The following is a 23,661-nucleotide window of genomic DNA, read 5'->3' as shown; positions in this document are numbered from 1 at the left end:
GAACAGCTGGTTCCAAGCCAGGCATCCAGCAAGGAATAATCACTGAACTCTCACTGCAGCTTCTTTCTCAGCTGGGCATTGATTTAAGTCAATTCCCTACCATACATGTAGGTACTCTATCCAGATTTTTCATACCTCATATAAATTTAATCAACTTTGATACCTCCATGTCCACCGATTTTTAGCTGGAATGGATCAGCAATTATGAAAGTTTACAGTGCAACACACAGAAAAAAGGGGAGAAGAGAACAGAACAGGATTGGCAGGTGGAACTGTATACACCTAGTTTTCTTAGGAAACAAAGCTAAAATACATTAACTCATCAAATAAGAATCCATTATGATTGATGTACTGCACTTTGAAGAAGCACAAAGAGACTGCAAAAGACAATAACCCCACAAGTCACACACATTCAGCTGATTTCTACTTTTAAACTTAATTTTTAGCATTTAACTCCTCTTAATTTATATAACAAACACACACACAAATTAAATGTTTGTTAAGAAACCACTGTATTAACAGCTATTTTTAATGGTAACACTGCGTATGATTTCAATTCAAAAGCAGCCTAGGGCTACTTGAAGCTTAATCACAAAGTAGACAACATACACTCTTCAATCATTATTAAAATATTTCCATTTAGTTTTATTACAATAGAAATAATAGTTAGGATTCTGTGAAAAGCAAATGTCTTAAAGACAAGCAGTTCTGTCAGCAACTGGATGTGAACAGGCTGTCGCATGTGAACACCAACAAGCATTTCAACTGCACTAGACCTCTGGACCCCTCGCCAGTGGAAAGGAGTATAATGACTGCTTGCAAACTATGTTGTAAATAATCATTTTAAGACCAAAAATATAATTTGCGAAATCATTATAAACTAGGTATGTCTGCTTTATAAATTCATTGCAATGCAGCAAGTATTTCCACAAGTTGAAACTGTCATTCCAAAGCACTGAGAATGCATGCTCAAGGGGTTTTTCTGCAGCAGAAAAGTACACACATCTTCATAAATATTTAGGAATTTGGTTTGTTTTGGGCTTCTTTTTTTCTTCTAGTTTTGCTTTAAATTATAGTAAGGTCATATTGCTATTTTTTCCATCAGAGGATGCTACCCACTTCCAAGAAACCTGCCAGAATTTGAAATTCAGGAACACTCATTGAAAGGTTTGAAAGCTGTGTCAGAGAGCAGGGGCAGCGTAACAGATACTCAGAGGATGATCGTGTGAGTATAATTTTCTTAGAAATGCACAAGGCAAATTATGTAGCATATAAAAAGATACAATGCAAAATAATACAGAATTAATATCTTGTCATTAAAAATAAACCATTCAAACGCTTGCCCGAATTTCTTCAGTGGCTGCATACCTACTCCCAGGCAGGTTTGTTTGTTTTTATAACGTGCTACCATAACATGTAGATGATGAGATAAATTATGCTCAGCTTCATAATTGCATAGGCCATTGTCTGTACTTGGGCGGGTTTGAACAAACACTGCTTAAAATAAATCCGCCTCGCAGTAGGAAACTCAGGCCACGCATCCTTTTGGGATTAGGTTCTTTGAATTCCCCCCTAACCGAGCATCTTCTCAGGCGCCCCCCCTGTGCCATGACCTGATGCTGTTAGGCCAAACTGCTGCATCTTCAGCGCCATTTTAATCCAAGACAGTAAACTTCAGCACCAGATTTTTTTCGTGTGAGTGGTGTAGAAGACGGAAGAAATTCTAGAGTAGTGCAGCCCAGATGCTACAAACACTTTGAGAAAAAGAAAGGCAGAACGGGAGGATCCTCAGTTATTTTTCTTTTAACAAGTCATGAGAGAGCGGGGAGAAAAGCAGCTTTAAGTGCTTCTTGGTTAAAGCAAAGTGAGGAGGGAAGGAGCTTCTTACCCAACAAAATCAGGGAGTATAAACATAAGAAAAATGCTATCAAAGGCTTGAGAGATCTTTAGAACATCACACCAATTTAACTTCAGGTGATTTATTCAGCAATGGGATTCATCTGTTAAATGTTAGACTTACCGCAGAAGGTAATTTTGTTTCGTATTAATTTGAAAGAATAGAAGACAACTAGGTCTGAATGAAATTGTGACTGTATATTATACATGCATAGCTTTGAAAATATGTTGGCACATGCTCTTTATAATTTAAAAAATACTGAAATAATTGCACATTGTTGGCTGCTGTAAGCCTTATGTTTAGTAATTAATTTTAAGAACAGGCTAAACTGCTCTTTACAGGTGAACCAATTCAAAGTGTATTTGCTGTTTCAATAATGCAGCAAAAAAAAAATAATCACATAATGAAAATTTTCTTTAACATACCTAATAATTTTAACAATAGTTTTGAAAAACCTTGCTGTGTAACACAGGAACATGGACTTTTGGAAAAAGTGTAAAATATACAAAGTTTTGATTAAAAAACTGCATGGAAGGTGTAACATGACCCCTTTACAACAGGGTTTTTTTGGTGGTTTTTTTTGTTTGGTTGGTTGTTTTTTTTAATCAACAGGTACATGAGTTACAGACAATTAAGAAGGGCTTAAACTAGGTATTTCAGAGAAAGTGCAAAGTCACCTGTTTACATTAACACCACGCTTTTTTGTGTCTGAGAAATTAAATATAAATGCTTCTTCTCCTTCCCCCAAAACACGGAAGCCTCTTTTTAATTGAAGGCATGCATATTGTAGAAACGTTATTTTGTCTTAAATGTTAGATATAATTACCCAGTAAGCCCAGGCAGAGGCAGCTAGTTTGGCAACTTACTTAAGCAAATTTGCAGGAACTTTAACTGTTCAAGTTTCATCTTTAAAGTCAACGTGGTTTGACAAAGCTGTTTTTATTGGTTTACATTTTTATCATTTTTTCCCTAAAATACGTTTTAAGGACATGGTCAGTTTTGCCCAAACAAGTAAGAAGACATCCAGAAAGAAAGAAACTGCTGAGTAATCAACCAGGAAGAAAAGAATAGACACAGATTATAAGAGTGTTCAGTACACGTTGGAAAGGGAAGCAATTATGAGGTTTGCATCAAGGGATATTTATATAAGGAATGGGAACAAAGAGGGTTTTAACAGCAGAAGGCAGCTTAGCTCCCTCGGCCATTACTGCATGTAAGCAGCACTACACCTATTTACTGAAAATGCAGTAAAATCAAAGTACTCTCTGCCATAATACATCTGTTGAAGTTTAAAATCCAGCTGCCTAAGTTGTTTTTTTGAACAAAGGCGAAGTATAGCGCATACTGGGTCCAAAACCAGGCTGCAGGTTGAATTACTGAGCTGCTGTTGCCGCACCTCCACTGCTATCGGTCACCGCACTGCCCCGACGCCTGCACGGCCCCCTGCGCTGGGCGCTCGCTCCCGTTAGCTGTCCACAAAGCTAACGTGCAGGTGGCTGCTCTGCTAAGAATGACTGAGATGCAGACTCAAAGACAACACTTGAGCCAATTCAATACACCAGCTAAAAATATATTTGTGGGAAACACACTTTAATCAGTCTGGGAAGCAACCCAAGTGACATGACCTTCAGAGGCTGCAATGAGGGAAAAGCAAGATACAGAAACCACAAAACACAGGAGAAGAGCTGCCCAACTTCTGTCCTGTCCCTACTACAGACTTGCTAATGAGAAATCCTTGACATTGAAGTAGACACTTCATCCATTATGCTCTCTTAAAAATACACATTTTACATTTGTCCCTAATTCATGTATAAAATATATATGATCCATTGTACTTTTGGCTCAACACAAGAACCACTTTCTCATTATCTCTCCTTACGAACTATCATTTCTACACCCTTTCAAAGTACAACGGTATATCAGAGTCAGAAGCCACATTTCCTTTAAATAAACAGATCTAATTATGAGTGAGATTATTTGAATTTATTCTAGATAAGGACTATCCTGAATATTTCTATTGGATGTTCTTCTGCTACAGGTAAACATACCTCATAGAGAATTGCAATGGAGATGTTAAGATTGGTATGAACAAAGAAGGAACAGAAAGATGCATGTATAAAGCAGGAAAAAAAACCCCAAAGGTTAAAAGAATGGCTTTTCTTGCTAACAAAGAACACTTCTTGCAGCAGTAAAACTGAGGCATGTTTGTGGGAGAGCAGGATGCCTTCACTCCGATGAGACTACAGTCCAGACGACTGAAAGAGCCAACAGAAAGAGCCTGTGCTTTAACGGGAGGGTTACGGCACATCACTCACATATGTCGTTCCTTTTCCTGTTCGCCCAACAGGAAAACTTACTGCAGCTATAAAGATATGGATATTCCAAATCAGGAAAAAACAACTAGCATTAGCCTTCATTTAAGATTTATGGAGGCTGAATAAGACAGATTCTAAAGCAAAGGATAAGCGTAAAACAAGTCTTGACTCCCAAGGGATATAAAATATCCGTCTATAAAGCAGTTTGTTGTCACTAAAAGGAACCCGAAGCATGCTAAGCAGCTGACGGATACCATTAGTTCCATCCTTCGTGTTGCACATAAGAGATACTGACTATTCTACTTCAACACACAAAAACGTCCTGGTGCTTGTGAGTACACCAGAGTGAGAGAAAGAGTAAAGTAAGTGTATCAGAGGCTCACTGTGAGGGGTAAAATTAATTTGAGACTTTAAAAGTAAATACCACTTTCCCTTCCTGTAAAGTCTCACACTGAGTTTAGTTATACTAATTTCCTGCAGCCTCATACACAACATGAATGACACCGTACTGATATCCTACAATATCAACAAACGGCTCTCTTTTGTGTCATGAACAAATTTAAAATTAACGTAGCAAAGACTAAGAGACTGCAAACTAACACCCTTAAACACCTTTCCTAAAAACACTTGGTCAAATTATTTATGCAACACTAACCCTCAGTGCTGATTCCTTGTTTTTCCTAAACATTTACCACTTCCAAAAGGAGGACTGATCATGGGAAACTCTTCTGAATCCAAAGTTTCTAAGTCAGAAAAGCTGAAAAACATTGAACCTGACTATCAAAACAAAGAGATTGCCCAAGGAAAGCCAGAATAACTCTGGAAACATTGTGGCCAGACACCCAGTGACATTCATGCCGTAACTTTTATCTCAACACTAAGGATCACCAGCGTTCCTTATGCAAACTGCGCAGATTAGAAAAACTGGTCCATCAACTTCTACCTGCAGAGAAAAATGCTTCCAACAACACTGCTTGCAATCCAAATTAAACTATGTCTTCAGGCCTCCCAAACCAAAGACTTAAATCAAAATTACAGAGAATTCATTCATTAGCATTTCTATGCACCAAGAAGCCTGTTGTATAACCTGCACCTCAGCAGAAATATTTCATATGACTCTCTTCTACATACATGTAGTACCTGATACTGATTAAAAGAATTGGAAAAAAAAAAAGAGAGATGTAAAGAAACAGTACTGCGATATAAAAATTTCAAAGAAAAAAGTAATTTGACATTTTTTTCCCCTTTCAGTAGTACATCAGTAATTCCCCAGCCACAAGCTGTTCTTAGACTAAAGCTGTGGCAGGCAGAACAAAAGGGACAAAACAGGCTTTGCCACCAACTCAGATAACTTGCCAATGAACTTCCTTCCTAACTAAGAGGATGTTCGCTTTTACTAACTTTTACGAAATGCTCAAAAAGGGGAAAAAGGACAGAAGTGTACATGAACATCATATGCCTTTTGCTTGATTCCAAAAAGCCTGGCAAGAAAAGCCACTGCAGAGAGCTGCACGAGATAATTAAAACCATTTGTGAAAACAAAGAGATAGTCTATTTTTATTTCAGCCATTTCCTTCTCATGGTACAATCCATTTCAAAGAGGACAACAATTCATATATGCAAACCACTAAGCTAAAACTGGTTCACTGCTGTAATCTTAGAAATAGAGCAATACTTAAAATGGCTGGTTCTTAAATACCACCACTGGAAAACAAGATACATGAAACCTGGCATGCATGTTAAACCACAGTAGAGAGAATTACACTGGGACTGGGAAGACAGAGGAGAAACTGGCATCGTTGTAACTATCACAAACTTAAACAGATTTTTCTAAACTGCTGGATTTACTGGCATTAACCAGACATTAACTGGATCAACTCCTGCATTTTCTAAACTACTGCTTTCAGAAATTCATTTTGGCCTTTTAAGCTGTTTTTTAAAAATCTTTTGTAATAATACAGTTTCAACACAATACTGCATTGACTCAGAACTATGCTTCATCTTAATACTTCTGTGATGAGGCTTCAGGAAAATTTTTCAGTGGAAGTGCACAACCAGAACAACGTTACCATCCGCAGACCGGCAGGTAAGCAGTTATCTCGCTACTCACAAAGCAAGACAAACTGCTTTTCATACAAGAAACCAGACATTCAAGCCTATTCCTTTTACGGCTGAAAGTACCCAGGTGTTATCATGGGCTGACAATACACTCGCAAAGTAAAAGGTTTTTTTATAAGGGTTTGTGCGCTTTTATCTATTTCATGAATTATTTTCTTGGGTCCCCTCTTCTGGAAGCTTACCCTACAGGTCAAGATTTTTAAATCGCTTTTGGTTGCCTTTTCTTGATGGAATAACAAATCCCTAAGCGTAAGAGTAGAGAATATTTTTACTTGACTTATCAAAGACAACTAAACAAATTTATCCCCAAACCTGTCTCCACAGTAGGTGGCTGTATTGGATTTAGGTGGCAAGGCTTTGGTAGCAGGGGGGCTGCAGGGGTGGCCGCAGTGAAAAGACACCTTGGGCTGTGCCCACGTTGGACAAAGCTGGCTCCAAACAAGGCCCACAAATGTCAAAAGCTGAGCCCGTCAGTGATGCTGGCAGCGTCCTGTGATAACATGTTTAAGAAAAGGTGAAAAACACTGTGCAGCAGCTGTGTGAGAAAGGAGTGAGAAAACGTGAGCGAAACAACTACGCAAACACCCAGGTCAGTGGAGAAGGAGGGGGAGGAGATGCTTCAGGCAACAGAGCAGAGATTCTCCTGCAGCTTGTTGTGAAGTGCCCTGACGAGGTTCTAGAACCGGGGGTGATTGACTATCTAGTGAAACAACTTCTCAGGATGAGCAATATTCTTCTTTCATAGGAAAATATCTTTTTAGCACCTCCAAATACTAAAGTTCCTCTGACCTTACGCAAGTCCTGTTATTGGGACTGTTAGACTGTTATTATAGATCTCTAACAAAAAAGTATTGAGTTCTAGCAATTAGAACTCTCACATCTTGTAGAAATTAATTACAGCTTTCCCTCTTCATTCTTCCACTTCCTTGCACTGTGAACCATGTCCCGTATGGAGCTCTGTGGAAATACAGCTTGAAAAAAGAATAACCTGTGCTGTAACTTCAGGGATATCCTTCCTCAGAGAGGAAGGACAGACAGTTACATAGGCTCAAGCAATGTAATCGACAGACATGTATTGACAGAGCCCTAACAGGCAGAAAGCCTTTTCATGTTTCATTTTTAAAAACCAACATTGTTTTATTTCCAGGTTTCTAAACAGAAAGTACCTAGAAAGTATAAACAACATTGTCCAGTGGTAACCTTGGAGGAGAATTTTCTCAAGGGAAAAGCAGTGTGGACAGATAGTTACAAACAATCACTGTTAAACTGTGCACTAACAGTAAGCTGATCGAGTATCCAAAAGCATTGGTGCTTTCTTTGAATTCCAGCCATTTCATAAACACAATATTCTACAGCATGGAGCCTTGGTTACGGTTTGCCTAAGTAGGATTGTACCCTAACTGTAGAAATAAATGCATTTCTTTTGTAATTCGGAGACTGTATTTCTCAACACTACTCAAACTTTATCACAAAGGACAACTTTGGGCACAAAGAATCACTGAAAAGAAGTCCAAGTCAGTTATAAAACACAGAGTTACCAAAAGCAGCAGTATTTTTTGTTCTGTCTGCCCTATAAAATCTCATTTAACCCTATAGCTACGTCTACGCTTCAGCCAGCTCTGAGGCCAAGAGGTTCCTACAACGCAAAAGTCCCAGTTTAGAGCATCGCAGTCCAATATTAATGCCGGTGTAAGCAACAGGTTATTTTGGACCTTACCATGAAAGCATGAAAAAGAAATCTTCTGAAGAACTTCACCCAAAGTCTCCTCCTGCCTGTTGCTATGGGAAGGGGAAGGAAAGAATTTATCTGGAGGCCTCCACTTATCACTGCTTTAGCTATGTGACACAGTAATGAGAAGACACGGTCACACAAATCCACAAGCCATAAGCTACTTATTCATGCTATTCAATTAATTTTTAATTACGGCAATGAAATAATCTTAATGTGTTCACCATCAACGCAAATATTAAGTCAAAATTCCAAGTAATTTTTCTCCTTTTAAGCAATATTCTTACTTGTGATCTATTAACTGATGATTGCCTGGAAGTGATGTTCCAAATCACCTCCCTTTTACCCATCTTTTTGCAGTTTTAACAGCTTTCCTGAAATGCAAGATGTTAGTAGAAATAGTCAGGAAAAACACAAATTAACCTTTCCACTTTTAAAACAAAGATATTCAAGGATTAAAAGTTATTTCACAGAAATTATTGGAAGATAAAAACCACACCATAAAAACCAAAATTTTGCCTGTTATGACATGCCTAGAAAATTAAGGACAGGGAGAGTCAGTGACTTTACAGCCGTGGTACAAAGCCCTGTGAGAACTTTCACACAGGATGAGAGGTTTGCTTGGTTTTACTCTCAGATGCCTCTGAACATAGTCTAAACAACTGTCAAGCAGCATTTATATCTTATCTCTCAGAACCTTCCTATATATATTTTTATTCTCCCTTATGCTGTGCATTAAAAAAACACTATCAAAAACGAACCTGAAAATAAAATAAATGAAAATGTGTTACTGAAAGAGCATATAAGGAAACAAGGGTATCTTAAAATCAGAACACACTTCTATGAATTATTTTCTAATTTCCTCCCAAAAGTTTGAGTTTTTTTAATAGAACCACACAATAATTTAGGCTGGAAAGGAGCTCTGGAGGTCATCCTGTCCAACACCCTCCCAGAGCAGGGCCAACTTCAAAGTTAGACCAAGCTGCTCAGAATCTCACAGAAACGTTCAGTTGTTCAGTACGCTAAACTAGTAGCAAGATACAAGTTGTAATAAAGGTATCTCAATAGATACTCAAGTTTCCAGATACTATAACAACAAGCGAGTGGCTCTGTGGCTTTACACAAATGCATATCCTATTTTCCTAACGCACAGATGTGCACAAATGCCTTACAGCCTTAACGTTTCAGGCCTTTCACATATCCCTTGCCATACTCCTGCTAAAACTTATCAAAAGAAACAAAGCATATTTAACATGAAAGTTAAAATACTAAGTTACCTAAAAATGCATTCCTTAGAAATTATATTGTTTTTGCAATAATGTGGAGAAATAGAGTGAATAAAGTGAAACAGGCGAACTCCAAAGACAAACTGCCTCTTCTACCCTAAGCAGTCACCTTTCAATCAAGCTGAATTACAAGCCAGCTTTCATTCCAGAAGAGATTTCTCACAGTCAAGATAATGTACTACTTTCAGGACTTCATGCCCACTGTAAATCAAACTGCTTTACTAAAACCAGTGGGCAAATCTAATAGTTCTAAAAAACCCATTTTATATTGCAAGATTTATTTTGTTACATGATTTAATTCTTAGAACTGTAATAATTTTTCCAGTGTATGTTTATACACTCATTTCATATGGTTCTCAATTGAAAGAGTGAGAAGAGCTTCTAAGCTAACTCCTCCTGAAGCATTCTCCATCTCACTGTTCTCCAAAAATAACTCTGGGTTTAGTGAATGTAACAGCTATTCCTTTAACATCGTAGGATGTGTGTTTCCCTGCACCTTTTATCAATTAAAATCCATATAAGTGCTTCCCCTTCTATCAATCTAGGTTTTGTTTTTCTTCTTGAAGACTTTTACTGCTTCTTCTACACTTGTTCACATTGTACACATTCAAGGAAAATTCAAATAATTCCTTTCTAAAAGTTGTATTTGAAAACAGGCCTGTTCCCTTTCAGCTTGTATTAGCTTATTGAGTTGTCTTATAGCTTCTAAGCTTCACTGAGGGAAATACTTGCCAAAACAGATCCCTATTTTGTAACAGACCCATTTCTCACCTCCTGTATGCTAATCTCTCTAAAAACTCCTTGCACACGCATTTCATAAACACAGTAGTCGACCCATCTCTTTTTCATTATGGCATCTTTTAGCATGCCAACAGCCTCTCCCCAGCAATGACAGTCTTTGAACTCTCACTGCGCCTTCATTAACCTGATTTGCTGTACTGTGTCCACATTGGCAATCAGAGCAGTGTGACAGACATGGAGCTAGGAAGTCAGACAGGTCTGTAGTCCCCATACCCACATTGTACATGTTTCTGGAATTTTATTTTGGAACGGCTCCCCTCTGATCCCACAGCCCCACACCAGTTGGACTGCAGCTTCCAGTTTAGTTTCATCCAAAAGTAATTCAGCTTCCTCGATCCAAGCTTATTTCACAAATCAAAGTGCAGTCTGTGAGAACGATCAGGGGATTCATTTCCAAAGTGCACTCCTTGTCCAAATTAAAACAATTAAAACCCCAATGCAGATGCACTCCCTGTTTCCCCTTCCCCTGTTCCTCTCTGGTTCGCATTCTGGCCATATGGAAGACCTCCACAGGTCTACATTATGGTCACTCAAGCTCATTCTTTTGCACTCTTTCTTTAGTTGTGTGAATGTGGGTATAGGTATTTTCATGCATGAGTATGCTCAAGTCACCTTGTTTCAAGACTTCTACCTTTCACTCTGTTTTGATAGTTTCAGAGGAGATTCTTTCACAGAACATTTTCCTTTATAAAAAATATAAAAAGGAAACCCCGACGTTTCCCACTATCCATCATTGAGGCAGATCTGCTTTTGGGACAGATGTGCTTTCTTCTACACAAACTCTAGACTAGAAAAATTTTCTGCAAAACTACTGGAATTACCACAGCAGTTAAAATTAGGTAAATAATAAGGATCTTTTTAGTCAAATAGATTAAGATTGAATTTAAAGCATATAACTATTTAACTTGAATGATTAATGCTGTAGGTTAAAAAAAAGCTTTGCTGTAAAGCACAAAGTATTTGTGTCTTCAAATAGGATAACAGATTGTGTTTCTCTGAGGCCTATGCAATGAGCTCATGTGGAAGGAAGACAAGTGACTGAGTACCACTATCTGTGTAAATACAAATGTTTCTTTTTACAAGGAGGATAAATTTCAAGAAGTCGTGAGCATCCACAGAGATGCTGAAAAACTGGTTTCTTTTCCCATTTTTTCTATGTGCTAGAGAAAATCATTCATCAAAACTAAAATTTCTGATAAATCTATGAAGTCATGTTTGATCTCAGTGAAGCCCACACTGTGCCATGTAAAAGTGGGAAGGTCACTCGGCTCCTTTGAGTGACTCTCCACATTGCTGGCTACAGAAAAAGCAAATGCACGCCTTTCTGAAGAAAGAGCATGGAGGAAGATCCAAGAAACTACAGACTGGTCAGTCTCATCTCAATGCCAGGGAAGGTCAGGGAGCAAATTGTCATAGGAGCCGTTTACAAACATATTATGGACAAGAAGGTGATTTTTTTGATTAGTCGGCATGGATGCATGAAGGGGAAATCATGTTTGACCAACCTGAGTGTTTTCTACAACAAGATGACTTGGTAGTTGAGAAGACAGCAGGGGATGCTGATTATCTTTGACAGTGCCTCCTATAATATCCTCAGAGACAAGATGAAGCAGTACAGGCCAGACAGAGGACTCTGGAGTGGACTGAAAACCTGGCAGATGAGTGAGGCTCAAAGGGCTGTGATCGGTGGTACCCAACCCAGTTAGAAGCCAGTCATTAGTGCTGTACCCTAGAGGTGGATACTTTGCCAATACCGTTTAACTTCTTCATTTATGACCTGGACAATGGGACCAAGCTCACTCTCAGCAAATATGCTGATGACACAAAAGTTCCACAACGGGAAGTGCAAAGTTCTGCACCTGGGGAAGAATAAACCCATGCACCAGTAAAGGCTGAGGGGCAGCTGGACAGAAAGCAACTTTGCAGAAAACACTGGTCCTGTTGAAGATAAACTAGCAATGCTTCCTTGCAGCAAAAAAGTAGTGTCACCAACATCCTGGGCTACATCAGGGAAAGCATCACTAGCAGGATGAAGAAGGTGGTCCTTCCCCTCTACTCAACATTGCTGAGACCACAGCTGGTGCACTAGTCTGGCTAGTTCCGGGCTCCCCAGATCAAAAGTCAAACAGACGTACTGGAGTGACACCAGCAAAGGGTCACAGAGATGATATAGGGATTGGAACATGGCATATCGGAGAGAGAGAATTGTTAAACCTGGAAGAGAGAATGCTCAGGAGGATCCTACCAGTGTGTATAAATACCTGAAGGGGATATAAAGGGTTACAAAAGATGAAGCCAGACTCTCCCCAGCAGTGCGCAGTGACGGGACAATAGTCTGTGGGTACAAATTAAAATACAGGAAATTCCACTTAAAAACAGAGGATTTAGTTATTTATTTTACTATGAGGTGGTTGAAAAGTGGAGAAGCTTGCCAAGAGAGGTTAAGTCACCATCCTCGGAGATATTCCAAACCTGACTGCACACGTCACGTTACTGACCGCTTTGACTGGCCTTGCTTTAAACAGATGTTCACAAGTCCCTTATAACCTCAGTTATTCCATGATTCTTTAACTCGCTGAAAACAAACTCAATAATTCCTGTTGTACCTGTCTCATTCTTCCTGCTTGTTCTCTTTAGGCCTCCATTTTGTAGCAGATTCCTCCTCTAGAGAGACATCTATCAAGTTGGTTATATAGAATTATTTTTTTTTCAAACTGAGGTTTCCTTTCAGTGCCCAGTTATTGATTACAGTTTAAGTTTTACTAGTTTGAATAGGAAGGCACAGACTGCATAAGCCAGCATGCACCTTCTTCAGGTTCAGTAATCTTCATCTTGAGTGTCAAGTCTTTAATTTCTACAGCTTTTCCGAAGTCCTATATTAAAATTCAATGCACAAGCCTCCACTAGGTATTTTTTCTCACTTTTAAAAACTACTTCCGTTTACCTTATTGCTGCTCTCTATTATAAGAGCAACACAATACTGCTTGAGTTAATCTTCTACAGACATAAATACAGACTGTAAATACCAAACTGTTAGCTTGCTTCAATTAATGGCAACCAGGTAATGTGAAACTGAAAAACATGCAAAAATAAAGGCCAAGTTCAACCGTCCCAACAGAAAGAATGCTATTGTACACTGCATATGCACACTGCTTTCCTGGCTTACTTTAATTTTCTTTTGCCCTGATAATAAACCTCATAAAACATTCACATATCACTGCCTTGGAACCTGTGGTATCCCTTCATTATTTATGTTAAACATCAGAGATGGGGAAGTCATTGAATATCATGGTTAACACTCTGGTTATTCAAAAAGATGTTTTACTTTGCTATTGGCAGGTGTCCAACTGTTCATACTTTTAAGAATTTCCTTCATTTTAACTCATATGGTGATAACTTGATAACTTTCCAGAGCAAATCTGAACAGTTACCCATATGTTGCTCCGTATCTCTCCCATGCATCTATAAAGCCTCTGTCCCTATCTCTGCACTACTTTCAATCAAACTAATTACTCTATTTTACATTAAAAATATCCTATGCATGACAAATTTGGTCTGGAGTGTCACTTAAAGGATGTTGATCCTCTAACAGTTTCTAAAAGTTTCTCCTCAGTATCTATATAAATTAACCCAAATCTCAGTGGGAGAGAATGGCAATGGAGTTTCATTGATGATACTAAAACCAAATAAAAATGACGCTGCCAAAAATACCAATGATATATCCAGGCAACTTGATTGTGGAGGCATAATATAGTTGCATACCAAGATGATAAATTCACATCAGGGTGCTGTTCTACCACTTTAGCCTTATGGTTTTAACATATACACTAATTTCACTCATTTCACAGTTCCCAGTGCATACATTTACCCCCCCATCTCATTATTAAAGAAATATCCACATCACATCACAGTTCAAGATTACAGTGTTATGTTATTTTCCAATTAAAAAGGCGGAAATCATTAACCTTCATGAGCAAATTTCAGAAACTGCAGAACTTAATTTGGTGCTCATGGGAAGAGAGATAAAAGGCTGGTATTAGTACACTGGAGAACCACTTGAGCTTTAACTGACTGGTTATTTTGTGATTTGGCATCAGAAGAAAACTAATGTTTTTGTATTACAGCTATTTTTAAATGTTTCAAATGCATTACTTATGAAGTCTCAATAAAAAACAATCTCTATAACATAAACTCTCACGGTAAAATGAAATACAAGGCCAACACCTTCTGTTTCACCATCCACCTTGCAGCTTTTAAGCATGTCACTTTAGACACAGTTATATAATCAGTTATGAACAGAGGACAGCATCTACAGAGGATTTTGTAATCTCCAGCCATTAGTTTTCCTTCTTGTTTACAGCTCAATGCTTGCTTCAGCTTATTTCCCCCTTCCATTCTCAGTGCTACATTTCATTATCAATGCTTCACACACACCCTTATTCAAAGAAACCTACATAGAGTTTTTAACTCTGGGGGGAATGGAAAAAAAAACCAAAAAGCTTGACCATTAAAGTACACTGTGTTCATTACTAAGAATGACAACTTCACCCACTATTACAGTTGTTTTAAAGAATGTTTTTAAAAGTAGCCTTTTGAAAGGCTGCTGTTTACTAGCAGTCTATAAACCCAGAACCAAAACCAGACTCTGCCACCTAGAAGACTCAAATCTAGCAGATAGGTTTTCCAAAAGCATAATAAAGCTGATATCTACATTAACCTAAACATGATTCTTTAGTATGTTCTGTACAAAACAGCACACAATGCACCTTGTTTTACGAGTGTCCAATAGCACTGATGGAGGTTCACAGGTGTACAAAGGTACCTCCCCCTCTGGGGGGGAACAATGAAAGAGCTCCGGGTACTCCTCCGCCTCTTTGCTCCCACGAACACAGCCAGCGAGGGCCAGGGAGGTGTCAGGAGAAAGGTTCTGGCAAGTCGTATCGCCTGACAAAAACCATCTTGCTAAACAGATTGTGACCGTTGGTATCTGAGCAATAAACCAAATCAAAACAGGCTGCACAGAGCTGCAATTCAACCTGGCAAGGCTCATCTAAGACATGATGAATCATCCTCTAGGACCAGTGACAACCACAACTCTGAAAATTGCTGATCATTTGAAATCTCTTGAAAAAGAAAGTTCTTTGTCACTTGCTGCTTGTACTTGCCTTAGCAAATTTGATGGTGTAAGGCACAGTTCCTCTTGATTAACTTTTACTCAGCTGTAAGAACTACTGTAGCCAATGCACTGAAATTCTTACAGTTAACTAGTTATTAAAGTATGAATAGACATACATTGCCCCACAAGAAAAATAAACTGCTTCTCTGAATACTCTTAAGCATTACAAAAAAAAAAAGAAATTAAAACTGGAAATCTAGTATTTGCAACAAAATGAAGTAATATTCCTGTGTGCTAAACTGAATGCCAGCCAGAAATAAAGGTTGCATCTTTGCAACCTAAATTATGCATGTCTAAAGTAAAGAACACAAATCCAAAAGATGCAATGAAAATGAGATTTTTTTTTTTTTTGGGGGGGGTGAGGGGAATAAAATTGAGATTATTTAAGTAAGCAGTGAGGTATCTGAAAGTCTACTATGAGTCACTCTCATTTTCAAAACTGCAAACTGCTGCCAGCAAAATCTTGATTTCCAGAAGAATCACCTTCATGTTTTCTAATTGCAAAAGAAGTTCATTATCTGCTTCCTAGGAATCTTTTGCGAGTGACCAGCTGGGAATGTGAAAGCATAGCCAGGAGTGGACAACACCACTATCCCAACCCTGCAAAGTACAACTGCCTGCTACATTCCAGCTCATGCCTCTCCGAAAAAAAAACCAGAAACTATAGGAAAAAGATGGGTTAAAACTGCATCACTATTTCAATATTCTCAGCACTCCCATTTAACTTGTTTTTTTGTGGGGCTACCCTAAAACCCTTTCCCTGTTATCAGAAGATAGTGGAGACTACTTTTCTGAAACGCTGGGTCACCCAAGACTTCCAACTGTAGTAATAAATAAAATCCCCGAACAAAAGTTTCAGTGTTTACATCCTAGATCTTCTATATCAAGAACTGACAATTGCACATTTGAAAAAAAGAACAGGATTATCTGCTAACAACAAACACTAATTGCATCTTTCAATTTCAAGGGAATCACCATATTGCAGGGACACAACTTAAAGCCCACGGGTCTGTGAAGAAGCTTAGAACTGTCCCCTAAACTAAAACTCAGCAGTGAGCCAGAGGTAACTGCACGGTAAGAATGGCAGCAATAGTGCTGCCGCAGCTATCGGGGAGCGCAGATGGCAGGCTCTGCTCTGGCAGCTTGAGATTGCTGAAGGAGTGGTCCCACTCTCCTCTTTACGTTCCTCTCAGTCACACAGACCTTCCCTACCTTTGTGCTAATTCTAGTGCTAAACTGACACTCTCTGACCTGTTTAAATTCAGTAAATCTTCAGGAAAAAAAAAGCCCAGGGCCCCTGTTTGTTTTTAATAAAATAGGAATAATTTGCATGCCCTGGCAAAGCATTCTGTACAAGGAATGTGATTCAGTGTGAACACACTGATTACACCATACATAAACCTCTTCACAGCTTACTTGTGCATGCATTATGTGGCAGACCAAAAAGGTACTCACATACTGGAGTAAAAGTATAGGTCCACAGGGTTATAATGCTACGTAATGACCTCCTTAATCAGCAAAGCATTCTTCCAGATACAAACCCTGAGTCTGAGTCACATCAGGAGTTCTGACAACTGTTGTTCTAAATTTCCTTCAGACACTTTTTATTTCATTTGTAATGCATAAGCACCTTACTGCCTTTGATTGTAAGTCATGAAGGCAGGATTACAAATTACAAAGACAGAGTTTATTGTACTTTGGAAAAATAGGAAGTGAAATTCCAAAAAGCAAGGAAATCCCAGCTGTGGCACAGGCTTTCTCTCACACTAGATCTATTATTACTGTCTACTAAGTCCCTCTCCTCTCAACTCCCACATCATCCACCCGTAACCATGAATTTCATTTTATTGGTGTCTTCTACTCTCAAAACGCACAGTTCACTGGGAAGTGCACAGCTTCGAAGTGAACACACATCAGTCTGAAAGCATTTTCAACTCCATTATCGCCATCAGGACAGTACTACTTTGTTCAGACATTCACATCCCAGACGAAAGCAAGACATTTCTTAAATGTTATCTTTAATAACTCAAATTGTTACTAATGCCACAACAGTCTTGTTCTGATGGCCTGAAGAGGGGGGAAAGAAAAGGGAAGGAAAAAAGTAATGAATGATATGCCACACCTCACAGGACTATGTTTAAAACCTTTAAACCATTGAGAATAGCTAACTAAACCACGAGCAATGACAACAGGTTTCCACACAGAGCAAATCCACTTGCTCAAATGAGATTTCAGAACAGGGGTTAAATTCACTGAGTCGACGGGTGCACAAAAAGAACAACAAGGAGAACACTGTTGCCTTGTGATAGCTTATTCATTGACCTGAACTAGATTTGGTTCAGGCAAATGTTTAACAAATTGGTCATTTTAATATCCAGCACATGCTGCGCTTGCAAAAGACAAAAAAGATATTCCAATGTCTTACTGGTAAATACAATTTAACAAGCAGAAAATGGAGTATGCCAATTATGTGCAGAAGTACTGCCCATTGATCCTGAGTTTTCCTCTGTATCTTTAGGCGATGAGGACTTTTAAATGGAATTCAAAATGTTACACAATGAAAAAAAACCCAACCCTGCAAACACAGGTTTGGATAGCTATAGAAACTTTTTAAATGTAGAGTAAGGTGGTCAGAGTGTTTTCCGAAACCTTCAGCATTTCCCTCCTCTTTCGTGTTATTATACACATTATTCCCCTTCAAATAGCTGGAATAAGAAGCTGCTTTGAAGACTGCATCATTGATGGCAACACACACACTGGATGAATCACACACATTTAAGAACAGAAGCAGACTTGCATATCCTTATACAAAAAACAAATTAGTGTCACACTGTTACTTTTTATATTTTAAGTTTCTGTATTTTCTTTTTTCTCACTCCCTTTATAGACTTAAGTGTCTTTCATATGCAGGATCACCCCAGAAGGTCGATCTGGCACAGCAAAACTTAAGGTGTCAGAAAAGTACAAATGCAGTATTTGGAGCAACAGGTCTTAACCCATTCAAATGTTTATTAAATCAGCAGTGGAGAAATGAGAATTTGGATATCTGACCACTCTAACTGTCAAGCAAAAGTAATGATTATTAATATATAATTAAAAGACAGCTAGCACTGGGGACAGGAGCAGGCACTAGGGATGGATACTGACCAAAAGCATGTTAAAAATGAACACAGTCCACTCTTCTGTGTCTCAGTACATACCCCAACTTGCTCAGCACCTAGACTTCCTTAGCTTTCTTCACTGTACTGGATGAGGAAAAGCTAAAAAGGGCAGTAACCACTTAGGAATGACTTGCACAGGCAAAAGTTCCATCACAATCACATGAAACTGAAGGAATCAAAGAGCCCATTTTATTTTTAAGTAAACGAACATGCTCCCAGTCACAAATTTTATATTCTTGATGGATATTTCACTGCAAATGGCTATTCATTAGATGAATTAATTAATAAATCAGAACCAGATTATAGACCTGACTTTACTATATCGTTTTTTCATTCAAGGCTGCTTTAAACCATACCTGACCTTTCTTTTCCTTAGTATCACACTTTAAAAAAATTACCAGGTATCTAGCTAACACTAAGAGAGAAAAAGTATGTCTAAAGGGTACCCCGGACAAAAAGCCAGACCTATAAAGAACAGAAAACAGAGAGCATAAATATTTTATAGAGGCTGATATTAACACCCTCTTCTTGAAAGCTCCAGCTTCCATATCATGACCTACCCAATCCAGAACCCGAGATCTGCACATTTCAGGTAAAAGGTAAGGCACTGAACTTTCACTTCTTGATTAGAAACAGGGTTCCATGCAATAAAACTTTAACAATTCACCTGAACAGAATAGGCCTTTTCCTGCTCAACAACAATACCACTTGAGTCTAAGCTCTGAACTTCAAAATCAATGATCTAAATGCAAACACGTAAGCAGTTCTGTTCATGACTGAAACAACAAGCCTCTCCTACCAGCACAGTTTAGAATAGCTCAGGCAGGTGGGTGGAAGGCAGGCATTATCAGTTTCTAAATGAGAGGACTGTAATAAAACATTAAAAAAACCCAACAGAACAGCATATTAACATACTGCCAAGTTTTAAAAAATGATTTGAATAACCAGCATAACAAGATCTAGTATCATGCTTCCTTGGAGGGAAAAAAAAATCTGCCCTTGATGTTTTAACAGAAGTTTGTTCTATGCCCCAGTATAGTAAAAGTAGAAATTCCAGGCATAACTTAAGAGCTGGTCATACGAAACAGGGCCTTGGTTCCCTTAAAATACTCTTTCCCAGTTTGTTATAGTACCTTCATTTCTATTAAGTGTAATTTGCATTTCTCGTATAGGAAAAGATCAATCCTTCACCTGCAGCAACTCTGAACTACAGCAAGTAAAACCTGCATGCCAGTCACTTACAGAAAACACTGAAGTCCTTATTGCTTTATTCTTCAGATGAGAGGGATGAAGAAGAAAAACTACCTTTCCCTCTCCAAAATGTGGACACAGAATTAGCTCAGGTAACAGTCAAACCAAGCCCAAGAAGGATTGCCTGAAACCTTTAAAAATACTCAATTTATGAGACAGTAGAAAGTAAATATATAGAAAAACAGAATACTCCCAAGCTAGACTATAATCATGGCTTGTCTACTTCCTCTTCTGAAGCAAGCACACACTTCAAAGTGCTTCTATAGTTGGACAAAGTACGGTTACAGTAAGCAACTGAGGCAAATATTCTCCTCTAGGTTATGCACACGTATTCACTTTCCTTAGGTGTACAGGCACAAAGCAGTTCCTTCAATTACATATAAGTACGGCAGACTGACAAAAATTAGAACATTACATGCAGATAACTGGACAGACAAACAGAAAGGCTTAAAAATAAACAGAATCAGTCACAGCACTCCCAGAAGTTTCATCATTCCCATTTGCAAGGAATTTTTCCTCTGCTCTAACGCTATAGACTCTTTTCCTTGCTTTTAAGCAGAAATCAAATTGTTTTTGCTGTAATGTGAAAAGCACTTTGCTATGGTTCAGTAAGTTTACCACTTTGTTTAAACAGCTTAAGTTTACAAAAGAAGTTTGTTTAGAAGCTATCATTGACAGATACTGACAATGCTGTTGAGAAGTGACTATCTATTGCATATGCTGTAAAATAGAAGAAAATTAATCTCACAAAACATATTTTTCAAGCAGTTCTAAGGTAAGCTCTCTTAGGAAGTGATTAATTTAGACTCTACAAGGGAAACATTATGCTACTTTACTACCTGTCTTCCTATCAGCTTATTTATTCTGTAGTTAACTTCCCCTAACCATTTTGAAACTTGGAAACAAAGAAACAAAATAACTTCAGATTTCAGGTGTCTTTCACCACAGACGAAACAAAACTTTAAGAAGGGAGAAAAAATTGAGGGAGGAAAACAAGGTGATGTTGCTTAACTAATAAATTGATATAAATAATCTTCTCTCAATCTCTCTTAAACCCCAAAATAACTGTTTAATCTGTAAGAAGCTTTCAAAGTTAGCACTCAGGAGTCTCAGTTATTTTCCACTGCAACATCATCTTTCACATGCACTGTATCAGTTCTTTGTTTTAAAGACATGAAAATTCACTTTGGATCAGAATGCTACCTATTATTTCAATGATCACTTGGAGATGAATGCATTCAGTGTAGTGATTAAAACTGTCAGGCAAGCCACAACTAAGAATGCACACTAGACCAAGTTCAGATTTAAACGGCTGTACCAGCGAGCAATGTAACTATAATTAAATTAGAACCGCTTTGGACTTTCTCTGTAAGAAGAGAGATAAGAATTTAAATTTGTTTTTTCAAACAAGATTTTTTTTTTAAGCATTAAAATCCTCAGAATGAAAGACAGCTTTCAGATCATGTTTCATTCTTAAACATCTATGCCTTTTTTTCAGGTAAACACAAGCAAGCAATAGGTCGATCTACTGTAATTCTCTCAACACGGGCGGTCTTCTTACAAATACCAGTCCAGATTTCTCTCCTTTTCTCTTCGAAAAGGATGAGTGGCAGGGTAGCAGAGACCAAGCAAATAAAATGAGAAACTCACTAAAGTAAGTAATAATACATTGGGAAAAGAGGGTCTAAAATACCCTGGTTTCTGATTTCTTCAACTCTATCTAAGCTATAAAGGTAAGTTTTGCTGGGGATATGTTCTGAAGCTTCAAGGGTAAAGGATGGCACACAAATGAAAACGGATATCACAAATGCTACACCCCCTTTCTCTCTGCATCACACACAGATCTTAAGTTCTTTTGCCAGTTTAATATCACAAATTACAGCTATTAAAACAAGCTGAATTCTTGGATATCAGCGCCAATTAGATATAGGCATCCCCAAACACCCTAGTCTGCCTTTATCTCGACACCACTGCCACACAAGGTCAAAGACACCCTGTTTGGAAGCGGGAGGGTTAACAGCTAGAACTTGTCCGTGTTTCCAAAATAAAGCGGCGGCACCGGCGTTGCCGTTCTGCTGTGTTTACAACAGGGAACGCAGTTCAGTATAAACCTCCAGCCACAGTCGTGCTTTATCGCCGGGAAACATTACTTCCAGGCACGGCTGTCCCCTGACAAGACAAAGGCAGCGAAGCCCCGTAAAGCGGCGGAGGCCCCATCTGGCCGGGGACCCCGTGGCCGCGCTCCTCGGAGGGGGCTGAACACAAAGGCTGTGCCGCGGAAGGGCTGCCGGAAAGCCAAGCCCCTGACGGGAGCGAATCCCCAAGGCCCGGAGAGAGCGAACGTTTAGAGGCTGATCTCAGCGACGAGGAGCCTGGAAAGGATGGCGGGGTCCGGCCGGGGAGGGGGGAGCAAATACCGCTGGGGACAGCTGGAGAAAGCGACGCAGAGTCAGGGGAAAGGGGCACCCCGGCCCGGGCTCCGGGCAGGTGTCCCCACCAGACAGAGCGGAGAAAGGGCTCCGCAGCGCAGAGAAGAGGCGGCGGGCTCAGGCAGCCCTGACAAGGGAGCGCCGGGGTCCCGGCACTGCCGCCCCGGGGAAGTAGCGATGCTGCCGTCCCAGCCCGGCCCCCGGCCCAGGAGCTGTCCCCGCCGGGGCCCAGGCGGACAGCGCGGCGGGGATGAAGGGGTTCCCTCAGCCAGGCCCTCCCGGGGCCAAGAAGCCCCTCAAGAAACCGGGCCTACGCCCGCCGGGGTCCCCCGCACCCCCGTCTCTGCCGCCGCGCCGCGGCCGCCCAGAGCCAGGAGGGCGGCGAGGCCGCTGAGCCGCGCCGCACCCCGCAGAGTCCCATCCCCACCGCTACCGTCACCTCCACCCTCCCCGCCCTGCCCGCAGCGCGGAGCCCCGCTCCCCTCACCGGGCACGGCAGCCTCGCAGCTCCTCCGTCCCTCGGCCAAGATGGCAGCCGCTGCGAGCCCAACCTGAGGCAGCGACTTTACAAAGTCGGGCGGGAGCTGCGCAGGCGCCGAGTCGCGGTGCGGCCGCGGGCGGGCGCTGAATACAACTCCCGGCGTGCGCTGAGCCGCGCGTGCTCATGGCGGCCTGAGGGAGGGGACGTGCCGGGCCCCGGCGGGGCAGCGCCGTGTGGGGGGCCTCGGCGGTGAGCTCGGCGGAACGCTTCGCAACAGCATGCGGTTCCTCGGCCGCAGGCTGGGTTTCTCCGTGCGCTGGTGAGGCTGCCCGGACCAGCAGGGAGCCACTTACGCCCGGTCGTCCCCTCACCTCCTGTAGCGACCTTCAGGGCCAGGGCCTTGAAGAGAATTGTGTCTATATACGCGCACACACAAGAGTATACGTATACGTGTGTGTATATATATATACACATATACACACACACAGAGTATATGTGTGTGTATGTGTATATACGTGTATGTACACACGCACTACAGTAAAAATCATTGGGCATCAAAGTAACCGTGCAGGCCAACCTAACGCTCCTCTGAAATTACAAGAATACCTTGATGAACCTCTGGCCATCCACTGCGCTGGATTTTCACAGTAGCACTGATAACTGGAAATTTCTGATAGCACAAAGGGACGTACTGGGTAATCCGAGTTTCTACCAGTCGAGCAAGTGGGACATCACAAGAAAGCAGTGCGGGCTTTGTGCCACGCGGTTACGGTTTTGTGGTTTTAATGTATCCACTGCAGATACTTAACACATCTATATTATTTAACCTTTACATAAAACCTTTCTTGTTTCAACTGTATTTTTTCTTAACCAGAATGCACTGTTGCATAAGTGACTATGTAGAAATTACAATACACCTCCTCTTTTGGCAGTGAGGAATGAGAGAGTTCAGTTTCCATGCTGAAATCAGAGAAAAGACTCGTTAATTTTCAAAGAGTAGGAAAAGATCCTCACTAA

General features: G+C 40.1%; 1 protein-coding gene across 2 annotated transcripts in view; it reads right to left on the bottom strand.

Annotated features, from left to right (window-relative positions):
- The window catches only part of ITCH (itchy E3 ubiquitin protein ligase), a 61,792-nt gene extending 39,036 nt beyond the window's left edge, over positions 1–22,756 (bottom strand). For both annotated transcript variants that reach the window (XM_074605337.1, XM_074605338.1), the window contains exon 1: positions 22,651–22,756. The gene's annotated coding sequence lies outside the window, so the exon portion shown is untranslated. The remainder of the gene's footprint in view (positions 1–22,650) is intronic.
- Positions 22,757–23,661: the final 905 nt, after the last annotated feature.

This window comes from Larus michahellis, chromosome 12 (genome assembly GCF_964199755.1).
Source record: "Larus michahellis chromosome 12, bLarMic1.1, whole genome shotgun sequence".
Taxonomy (NCBI): Eukaryota; Metazoa; Chordata; class Aves; order Charadriiformes; family Laridae; genus Larus; species Larus michahellis.
This window is presented reverse-complemented; position numbering and strand designations above follow the sequence as displayed.